The sequence below is a fragment of the Ornithorhynchus anatinus genome, chromosome 6, assembly GCF_004115215.2.
Source record: "Ornithorhynchus anatinus isolate Pmale09 chromosome 6, mOrnAna1.pri.v4, whole genome shotgun sequence".
In the NCBI taxonomy this organism is placed as follows: Eukaryota; Metazoa; Chordata; class Mammalia; order Monotremata; family Ornithorhynchidae; genus Ornithorhynchus; species Ornithorhynchus anatinus.
The window spans coordinates 42,658,444-42,669,918 of NC_041733.1; the positions used below are offsets into that span (position 1 = coordinate 42,658,444).

The window sequence follows — 11,475 nt, forward strand, 5'->3', positions numbered from 1 at the left end:
CACTGGGTGCGGGACATTGTACCAAGGAAAGTAAAAGAGAGTTGATAGACAACTCCCTCCCTGCCCTCGAGGAGCTTAAAGTCTAGTGACCGAGGTTTCTCTCCTCCCAGACTGCCGCATGACAGGCTGGCTGGGCAGGTCCCTCTGAGGGACCACAATCTCTGAGTTTCAAATCGCCACCTCCGAGGATTTAGGGGACAAACTGAGCCACTGCCTTCCTAAAGACACGTTCCGCAGGGCTTTGGCCACGGCGGGGTCACCTGCAGGACCTCACCTCAACCCGGCTCCTCCGCTTGCCTGCTGCGTGAGTCTGCTTCTAAGGTACCTGTCCCATTTAGCACAGTGCTTGGCACACAGTTAGCATTTAACACATACAGAGGCAATCTGGGACAAGATCACAGGGCCTTAGCCAAAGTGGGGTGACCATGGACCTTGTCTGAAACTGGACAAGGGGTTCCAGCAGCTGAAGCTTGACCTAGTGGACAGAGCTCAGGCCTAGGAGTCAGAAGGACCTGGGTTCTAATCCCAGCTCTGTCACTTACCAGATTTGTAACCTTGGGCAAGTCACTTCACTTCTCTGGGCCTCAGTAACCTCATCTGTAAAATGGGGATTAAGACTGGGAGGCCCATGTGGGGCATGAACTCTATCCAACTTGATTAACTTGTATCTACCCCAGCACTTAGAAAAGTGCTTGATACATAAACATCATTTATCGTTATTATGATTATTAGACCATAAACTTCTTGTGGGCAAGGGATGGTGTCTACCAACCCTATTGCTTTGGCCTTTCCCACCACTTAGCACAATGCTCTGCACCCAGTAAATGTTCAATAAATACCACTGGTTGACTATTCAGTGCAAACTGGAGCTAGTCTTAGATGCCCAGAGTCTCCGGCTCTTAGAGGTACGCAACCCCGCTCAGAAACCGGGATTACTGCCCTCTCCCTCCCACTTTCTGGAGAGCGGAGGGAAAACTGAATTGGGGATGCCCACTTCCGCCCACAAGCTGCCCATTCCGTTCCCTCCCCTTTCAACCCCTCGGAGTCCGATGCCCAGATTCCCTGAAAGAGGCCCCCCCACGCCCGCACCCAGCAAGGGGGTGGCGAGATTCGGAGCCGGACCCAGGGCCCGGGGCCGCCGTTACACAACACGCCACACAACCCTCGCAGCCACACCCGGGATGACCCAGAAACCTCAGGAGGGCAGGTGGAGCCCGAGGGCCTGCTCGTCCAATAGGGCCAGGCAGAGCCGGTGGGTCACGAGCTCCTCCCGGATTCCAGGGTAGGAATCGAGACCCCAAGCCCGGGAACGCTACCCCCTAATCCCGCCAGCTGCCCCCCGTGAACACGGCGAGGGTGAGAAGACCCCAACCTGGGCCGCAGGGCACCCTGGGTCTTCGCTTGGCCGTGCCCTCCTCTCCCGTACACACCGCGCAACAAAGGATGGACTTCGAGGGTGCAGTCTGGCTGGGACTTTGGGTCCCCACCTCACCCTTTTAGGACACACCTATAGGGGACTCTGTCTGCTGTGTGACCTGGGGCAAGTCACTTCACTTCTCTGGGCCTCGGTTACCTCATCTGTAAAATGGGGATTGAGACCGAGCCTCACGTGGGACGGGGACTCTGTCCAACCCGATTTGCTTGTATCCACCCAAGCACTTAGTACAGTGCCTGGTATGTAGTAGGTGCTTAAATACCACAATTATTTTTATTACTAATTTCACTGTCAGTGATACGAGCGTGCACAGACACACCGCCCCCCACCCCCATAAATAAAACCACTCAGAATCGCATTTCAGTAGAACCGAAAAACTCAATTCCCCCAAATATCCCCACAGCCAGGCTGGCCTCAAGCCTCTGCCTTTTTTTTTTAAATGGCATGTGTTAAGCACTTACTATGTGCCAGACCCTGTTCTAAGCATTGGGGTAGATACATGCTATAATCAGGTTGGATACAATACCTGGCCCATCTGAGGTTCACAATCTGAATCCCCATTTGGCAGATGAGGTAACTGCGGCCCAGACAAGTGAAATGACCTGTCCAGCAGACAAATGGAATTCCAACTCCCCCGGCCGTGCTCTTCAACTCGGCCACGCTGCATTCTGGTGCTCAGTACAGTGCTCTGCACCCTGTAGGTGCTCAATAAATACGACCAGCTGACTGATTCTGAATCACTGCGTCTCTAAGTACTGTACTAAACTCTCTAGTACTGCACTGTACTCAAAGAGTTGGCTCTGAAGTGCCACCCAGCCTGCACTGAGTTTCTCCAAAGACAGCTCAGCCTCTGACCCTGAAGACACAACCACTGATAGAAGATTCCCTGTGCTGTAGAATAAAAGGCAGATCAATCTGTGGATCAGTCTGGGTGACAACCTCCAATGGGCAGGGTCTCAGACCTTTAATTGGGGCCGGGCCCCTAATCACGGTATTTATTATTGAGCGTTTCTCTGTGCCAAAGCACTCTGCTAAGCACTGGGGCAGGCACGAGATAAACTGGACAGAGTCTCTGTCCCGCACAGAACTCCCGCTCTAAAGGTAGGGAGAACAAGACTCGTATCGTCATTTCGCCAAAGGGGAAACGGAAGCACGGGGAGGTTAAGGGACTCGACCAAGGCTTCACGCGGGCCGGTGGCCGAGCTGGGACTAGAAGCCCGGACTTCTGACTCGTAGCCCCAAGCCCTTTCCGCTACAGCGGGCTGGGCAAAGAGTGAAAATGCAAGAACTGACGACAACCTCCACGACAACAAAAAAAAAAGCTAAAGGCCAGAGCGGATGGTTCAGACCGCCTCTTGCCCGATGGCAGGGGGTTGAACCAGATGACCTCTCGAGGCCGCTTCCAACTCGGGTTCTAGGGACTTCAATCCCACAAGAGGTAGCAGAACTGAGTAAAATGAAGATAACACCGAGACACGTATGTAAACCCCGAAGACAAAATACTCCTGGAAGCAGGAAATCGGTCAGTTAAGGGAAATCCACGCTGCAGAGTCCGACGCAATTAGTTCTTGCTGGGCGGCGAAGCGGGCACCCTGAATTCTCTCCCTGCTCCTCCCGTCGCTGTCTAGTTCTCTGCCAAAGGGGTCGGGGGGGAGAGCGTAGATCCCTCTCCCCACACCAAAAGGACCGCCGCCTCCCCCCCGCACACACACTTCCCATGAAGGATTCGGAACAGACGCTTCCTTTCCATGGACCATCCCCAAGTATGCCCGTTTAAGTGCCATTCTTTCCAATGCCCAGTCGCCATGGAGGAGCCTACCTCGCAGCAAGCATTTCCCCCCAGGAAGACATTTCCTGCCCCTCTCCGTCGCTCAGCTCTCCACCTCTACCCACCCCAAGAAGTTCAGGGGACATCGTGGGGCGGGGAATGAGACCCGAAGGGGAGGGAGAGGCAAGGGAGTGTGAGAACTGCCCTTGCTGCTAAAGGGGGGGTGGGAAGATTGCCTTTAAAATCTGGATCAAAGGACGAAAGGGGGATGGGAGAGGAGAGGGCTTCGTTACAAAGGCACCCTTTAAGAGAGGAGTAGCCCTCTGCTTGGGTTGGTGCTCTGAAGTAATTCCGCCCAACTCATAAGCAGAAAAGCCTCAGACCGCCGGGACCCTCAAGGTGCCAACTGGTCCCTACGCCGGCCTCCTGAGAAGATCCTGCCCTTAAACCGCCCTAGAAAGGCCCCAGAGCTCTCATTCTCAGATGTCTCCAGGGGAGTCTCGCCTTCCGCAGCTTCTGCTTTTTCCAACGCCACAATCCGGGCTTGAGAGAAAAAAAAAATTCCAGTTTTTTAATATTCGTTAAGCGCTTACTATGTCCCAGGCACTCTACTAAGAGCTCAATAGATATTAGAGAATCAGTTCAGACACAGTCCACTTAGGTCCCATTTTTCAGATAATAACAGCAATCCTAATTACGGTATTTGTTAAAGGCTTCCTATGTGCCAAGCACTGTTCTAAGCACTGGGGGAGTTACGGGATAATCAGGTTGTCCCGCGTGGGGCTCACACTTGTAATCTCCATTTTACAGATGAGGTAACTGAGGCACAGAGAAGTTAAGTGACTCCCCAAGGTCACATAGCAGACAAGCGGCAGAGCCGGGATTAGAACACAAATCCCGACTCCCAAGCCCGTGCTCTTTCCATGAAGGGGGTACGGAGAAGTGGAGTGACTTGCTCAAGGTCACCCGGCAGACAAGTGGCAGAGCCGGGATTAGAACCCAGGTCCTCTGAATCCCAAGTCCGCGCTCTATCTACTAGGCCACGCTGCTTCTCAGTGAAATCCAGTGACAGATTTCTGGCAAAGCCCTTAAAATGGGGAGGGACCCTTCCCCCCGCCGGCCCCCCAGAAAATGGTTCTCCACCACAGTGTGGGTTGGGTTGGATTACAAACTCGCACCATACCTCTGGAGGGGACAGAGCCATCACTTTTAAAGCACCACGCTCCTGTCCGCCCAAAGGAAAAATGATAAATAAAAATCAACTCGGCTTCAAACCCAGAGGCTCCCCAGGGCGGGAAGAGAGGCCCGGACCTGCCTTATCGGCTTGGAAATTAAGGAATCACTTCGTGGAAGGTACCTGGACGTTAATCGAAGTCCAGTTATGAAACGTCCAGCTCCTTCTACCCAGCTGGCTTGAACCACCCCCCCTCTATAAAACCGTCACCGCTGAACCCCACCCAAGGACACAAGGAAGAAGAGAGGGACACGGCTTTGGTGACAGAGCGCAAGCCTCCAAAACCCTATCCCCCGCAACGAATGCAAGACGGCAACACCTGCCCGCCCCGAGCAGTTTCCCTCACAGGGCCGCCCGGTCAAGCTTCCCAAGAGGAAGGGTGGCAAAGAGCTTTTGCCAAGAAAAAAAAGGGCCAAGAGATTTGGGCGGCTCTGGTGGACAGCCCATCTTCTAGGGAGGGAGAGTGAATCCATCACTCCTGGAATGTGACCTCTCCTAACCCCCAAGGTGTCACCCGAAGCCGAATTAAAATTAAAAAATAAAAAGCAAACCACCATACGCAAACCAGCGCCGACAGGGGATGTGACTGCTCGCCTCGTCTTCCTCCCTCGTGCTGATATCCTACCTGGGTATTAGCATTATTATTATTGTTATATTACTAAAGTGCTCATTATGTATCAAGCACTGTTCTAAGCGCCAGGGTAGATACAAGTTAATTAGGTCAGACACAGCGCCTGCCGCATACGGGGCTCACAGCCCTAAGTAAGCGATAGTAAGACTGAATCCCCCTTTTACAGTTGAGGAAACTGAGACACAGAGATGTTAAGGGACCTGCCCAAGGTCACGCAGCAAGGTTTCTGGCTGCAAATGGTTATTTTTGGTTGTGACTGACAAGATACTGGACACGGTCTTTCCACAGGGCCTGGGGAAGAGGGGTCTAGCCTGCTACCCCCTCCCCGTAACCCCGAGTTCCCAAAGCTCCCAGTCATTCATTCATCCAATACTACTTATTGAGCGCTTATCATTCATTCATTCATTCAATAGTACTTATTGAGCGCTTACTATGTGCACAGCACAGAATGCCAAGCGGGCCGTTGGCAGGGCAGGCTCCCTGACTTGCTCAGGGTGGCAGGAAAAGTTCAAGCAGGTTCCCCCTTTGCAATACTGGACGGGCCTAGGGGTTCCCCCCACCTCTATTCCGGGTCTAGGGGTCCCCCAACCCCTCCTCCCAGGTTACAAGTTCCCCCAACCCTTATTCCCAGGCTAGAAGCTCCCCGACCCCTATTCCTGGCCTAGGGGTCCCCCCCAACCCTTATTCCCAGGCTAGAGATCCCCCCACCCCTATTCCTGGGCTAGAGATTCCCCCACCCCTATTGCCGGCCTAGGGGGTCCCCCCAACCCCTAGTCCCAGGCTTGGAGTCTCCCCAACCCTTCTTCCCGGGCTAGGGGTCCCCCCACCCCTATTCCAGGGCTAGAGGCTCCCCCATCCCTATTCCCGGGCTAGAGACTCCCCCACCTCTACTACTGGCCTAGGGGTCCCCCCCACCCTTATTCCCAACCCTTATTCCCAGGCTAGGGGTCCCCCCAACGCTTATTCCCAACTCTTATTCCCAGGCTAGGGGTGTTCCCCCACCCCTATTCCCAACTCTTATTCCCAGGCTAGGCGTCCCCCCCACCCCTATTCCCAAACCTTATTCCCAGGATAGGGGTGTCCCCCACCCCATTCCCGGACTAGGGGTCCCCCCACCCCTATTTCCAGGCTGGGGGTGCCCGAGGGGCGGCAGACAAGAGCCCGGCATCCCACCCGGTGCCAGGCCGGGAAGCCCACCCCCACCACCCCAGGACCCCCATCCCATCCCCCCAACTTACCTGCCGGGCCCACTCAGCTCCGGAAGCCTTCTACCCCAGACCCCCAGGGTTTGGGGGGGGTTCACTGGATGGGGAAGGGGTCCCCTGGTAGGAAAAGAGGGGGGTCCTTAGATGGGAGGGGTCCCTGGGTAGGGAAAGGGGGGTCCCTAGATGGGAGGGGGTCCCTGGGTTTTTTTTGGGGGGGGGGGGTGGCCGGGGAAGCTGAGTCCGGCCGAGGGGCAGGAGGAAAAGTTGGGAACAATTTTGGGTGGGGGTCCCCGGTGGGCCCGGGAGGGGAGGGGGGCTGCTGTTGCAAAGAGTGTAAAGGAGGAAAAAAATAAAAGAAAATTTAAAAAATCAAGCAATAAAGGGGAAAGGACCGGAGGAGAAAAATGCAGGAAGGAGCGGCCTCCTTCCTCCCGCCCCTTCCCTCCTCCTCCTCCTCCTCCTCCTTCCTCTGCGAAGCGACCCCCGCCCACCCCCGGCCGGTCCCGCTCCGGACCGGCCTCCCCGCCGCCGCCAGGGGGCAGGAGGGAGCCGCCGGCCCCCCCGCCACGCCATTGGACGGCCCGGCTCGGATCCCGCTCCCTATTGGCCCACGGCGCTGTCCGTCTGCGCCCCCGGCCCCGCCCCCCGGCCCCGCCCGCTCCCGCTCCGGACCACCCTCCCCGCCGCCGCCAGGGGGCGAGAGAGAGCCGCCCGCCCCCCGCCGCCACGGGACACGCCATTGGACGGCCCGTCCCGGAGCCCGCTTCCTATTGGTCGTCCGAGCTGCCCGTCTGAGCCCCGGCCCCGCCCCCTCAGCCCCTGCTAGGAATAAAGCCAGGAATAAAGGCAGGAATCAAATCAGGAATAAAGGCAGGAATCAAATCAGGAATAAAGCCAGGAATAAAGGCAGGAATAAAAGCCAGCACAAGTGGCTACTGTTTTCACTCCCCCCAAGGCCGGACCAGGCGGGACCGCTGCTCCTTTGGCCCCCAGGCCCCACAATCTTCTCCAGGCCTGGCCGGGGAAGGCCGAGAAGCGGCCTCTATTGTCCTCTCCCGAGCGCTTACCACAGTGCTCCGCACGCAGGACAGGCTCTCAACCCATACCATCGATTAATAATTATAACGATGGTATTTGTTAAGCGCTTACTGCATGCCAAGCACTGTTCTAAAGGCCGGAAGATATGAGGTCGTCAGGTTGTCCCACGTGGGGCTGACAGTCTTCATCCCCGCGTTAGAGGTGAGGGAACCGAGGCACTGAGAAGTGAAGCGACTTGCCCGTGTTCACACAGCGGACAAGCGTTCGAGGCGGGATCGGAACACACGTCCTCTGACTCCCAAGCCCGGGCTCTTACCGCGAGGCCGTGCTGCTTCACGTCTTAATCTTCCAGCAGGGTAAAGCGAGGCAACGAGGGTCACCATCCCGGGTCATTGTAGTAGTAATCATAATAACATCAATGATAATGATTATGGTATTTGTTAAGCGCTCACTATGTGCCAGCACTGTACTAAATGCTGGGGTAGATTTGAGGGCTTACTGTGTGCAGAGCACTGTACTAAGCGTGTGGGAGAGTACAATATAGCAATAAACAGACAACTCTGCCCACAACGAGGTCACAGTCTAGAGGGGGAGACAGACATTAATATACATAAATTACAGATATATACATATATACGGTGGGGAAGGGAGAGAGGATGAATAAAGAGCAAGTATGAGCGGGTACAAGCAAATCAGGTTGGACACAGTCCTCGTCCCACATGGGGCTCACAGTCTCCATCCCCATTTTACAGATGAGGCCCAGAGAAGTGAAGTGACTTGCCCAGGGTCACACAGCACACAAGTGACACAGCCTGGATCATGAACCTTCCGACTCCCAGCCCTGGACTCTCTCCCAGCCAGGCCAGGAGGACGGGGATTGGGTCCAACCCAATTATCTCGTATCTACCCCAGCGCTTAGAACAGTGCCTGGCACATAGTAAGCACTTAAATACCAGAATTATTATTATATGAGTAAATGACTGAATCCACCCTGTGGATTGGTAGGGAGGACTCACCCACTACTCCCAAACCTCCAGTTCTCCCCCAAGCCTCAACTGACCATCTCTTTCCCCTCCCCTCCAAAGCAGCAAAATAATAATAATAATTCTGGTATTGGTTAAGTACTTATGCCAGGCCCTAGAAAACAGCCCTGGGAGTCAGAGGACCTGGGTTCTAATCCCAGCTCCTCCAGGTGTCTGCCGTGTGATCTTGGGCAAGTCAGTTCACTTCTCTTCCCGTGCCAGGAAGCAGTATGGTGTAGAGGGAAGCAGCAAGGCGTACTGGATAAAGCACGGGCCTGGGAGTCATAAGGTCATGGGTTCTAATTCCAGTTCCGCCACTTGTCTGCTGTGTGACCTTGGGCAAGTCACTTACTTCACTTCCCTGTGCCTCAGTTACCTCATCTGAAAAACGGGGATTGAAACTATGAGCCCCACGTCGGACAGGGGACCATATCCAACTCGATTTGCTTGTATTTGCCCCAGCGTGGTTTAGTGGAAAGAACATGGGCTTGGGAGTCAGAGGACATGGATTCTAATCCCTATTTCACCACTTGTCTGCTGTGTGACCTTGGGCAAGCCACTTAACTTCTCTGTGCGTCGCTTACCTCGTCTGTAAAATGGGGATTAAAACCGTGAGCCCCACGTGGGACAACCTGATTACCCTGTATATATCCCAGTGCTTAGAACAGTGCTTGTCACATAGTAAGTGCTTAATAAATATCATTATTATTATTCTCTGTGCCTCAGTTCCCTCACCTGTAAATTGGGGATTATTACCCTGAGCCCCATGTGGGACATGGACTGTGTCCAACCTGACTAGCTTGTATCTACCCCAGTGCCTAGTACAGGGTCTGGCACGTAATAGGTCTTTAACAAATAACATTAAAAAAACATCAACTGTAAGACTCCACCAGCCGACTGCAAAGCACCTTTGCAACGACAAAGGGCTTATGTGCTGCAGCTGAGCTTTATTATTCTTCCAACCCAGAGGCAAGGAGAGGGGCTGTGGTCCCTGGAAACCCACCTGCCCAGCTTCGCCACCTCTTCCCTACAAAACCCTCTCCTCCCTCTGCATTAACATACAATGCAACAACGCCAGCCTTTTGTGTGCCCAACTCCATTTGTGATTGCAAACCTGCAGGAAAGCAAGGAGGAGGAGGAGGCCGGGGGGCCAAATCCAAACTGAATAGCTTCCTGCTTGGACCCTTTCCTAAATCCCCAGGCTGATAAAAAGGCGGCCACACTAGTAGAACTATTTCTCGAATTGCCCGGCCAGTGACTATTTAGTCACTTGGCTCCTTACCCTTCGTGTTCATAAACAGTGGTGAGGGAATAAAACTCCAAAATGTGCAGCCCCAGTGCGGGGAAAAGGGGAAAGTTTCCTCTGGCAACTTGAACCTCAGGCTGGGATTCTCTGTTTACTCCAGAGGAGGGTGAGGGGGGCAGGGAGGGGAGGAAGGGAGACATTAGCCTAGCACATATTGGGACCAGCTGATGAGAAAAGAAAATTTATCTGGACAGGGAATGAACAAAGAAAGCATCCTCATACCCAGGGCTTTGATGAAAATGTTCTTCCTTTATGAGTCCTCTCACACGTCTCTCTCTCTCTCCCCCTTCCTCCCTCTCTTCCTTCCATTCTTTCTTCCTACTCCCTCTCCTTTCCTCTCTCTCTTCCTCCCTTCTCCCTCTCCCTTCCTTCTCCCTCTCTTCCTCCCTTCTTCCTTTCTCTCTTCATCCCTTCTTCCTTTCTCTCTTCCTCCCTTCCTCCTTTCTCTGTCTCTCTCTTCCTCCCTTCTCCCTTCCTTCTCCCCCTCTCTTCCCCCTTCCTTCTTTTTCTCCCTTCCCCCCCCTCACCCTTTCTCTCTTCCTCCCTTCTCCCTCCCTCTTTTTCTCCCTCGTCCCTCTTTCTCCCTTTCTCTGGCTCTTCCTCCCTTCCCCCTCCCTTTCTCTCCCTTCTCCCTCCCTTTCTCTCCCTCTTCCTCCCTTCCCCCCCTCTTTCCTTCTCACACTCTTCCTCCCTTCTCCCTCTCTCCCTCCCTCTCATAGTTTGATCCCTGCCAGAAAAGCTGCAACGTAGGAATTCAAAAACACAGCACCACAAAAGTACTCCCAAGACCCACTCTGCATTTCCAAGCCAAAGTACTAACAGACCTGGAACGTAAGTATCCACTTTAGGAAGAAATCCATAGAGGGAAAATAAAGTGGGGGGGGGGCCGCAGCCTCTCTGGGGGATTCTTTGAAGGAACCTTAGTTGATCTCCCCTGGGACTTAGAGTGAGGCTTTAAAGCACACTGCCTATAAGAGCTTCTCTGTTCGGTTTAACTCACTCCCCTTAGGGATCTTGAGTTTCTGGTCTTCCAGACTATGTGTACATACTCGGAGTTTGTTTGCAAAAGTCCTAGGTCGGCTGGAACTGGGGGGAGGGGGCGGGAATGAGACCCACCAAAGTGTGGAGAGGAAAGAGATGGAGAATTCCCTGATAACTCTCAGGCAGTCCCGGCACAAACACTTCACAAATTCCTGGGGCCGGCAAGTTATTTAAGGGTGCAGCGGCGGCCAATTCCGACATTCCCTCTTGCAAATGAAATTCGGATTTATCTGACTTACCTACAGCAATGTTTCCCCTGCAAGATGCAATTGGAAGAAAGACGATGGGCCCACCCTTTACAACTCAGGTCACGATGGGGTAGACAGTGGGGGTAATAATAATTGGGGTACTTATTAAGCGCTCATTATATGCCAAGCACTGTACTAAGCGCTGGGATAGATAGAGGATAATCAGGTCCCACGTGGGCTCACAGTCTAAGTAGGAGGGAGAACAAGGGACTGAATCCCCATTTTGCAGATCAGGGAACCGAGGCACACAGAAGTTGTGACTTGCTCAAGATCACAAAGCAGGCGGGTGGAGGAGCCCGGAATAGAACCCAGGTCGTCTGACTCTTCCCTAGAGGCTGCCACAGAATTTACCCTAAGTAAATTTCATCTCGGCTCAAGTACCGCTCGGTAGCTTCCCCTGCAGAAGATGATGGTCGCGAAACTCTGGGTTACTTCACTCTGCTGCCCGGATCATTTTTCTACAGAAACGTGCCGGAGATGTTTCCCCGCTCTTCGAGAAACTCCAGGGTTTCCCATCCACCTCCGCATCAAACAAAAACTTCTCACC

The 11,475-nt window shown here is 53.8% G+C and overlaps 1 protein-coding gene across 1 annotated transcript in view; it reads right to left on the reverse strand.

The window, feature by feature from the left end:
- The window catches only part of AMOT (angiomotin), a 48,541-nt gene extending 42,085 nt beyond the window's left edge, over positions 1 to 6,456 (reverse strand). The window contains exon 1 of the mRNA XM_029067817.2: positions 6,307 to 6,456. The gene's annotated coding sequence lies outside the window, so the exon portion shown is untranslated. The remainder of the gene's footprint in view (positions 1 to 6,306) is intronic.
- Positions 6,457 to 11,475: the final 5,019 nt, after the last annotated feature.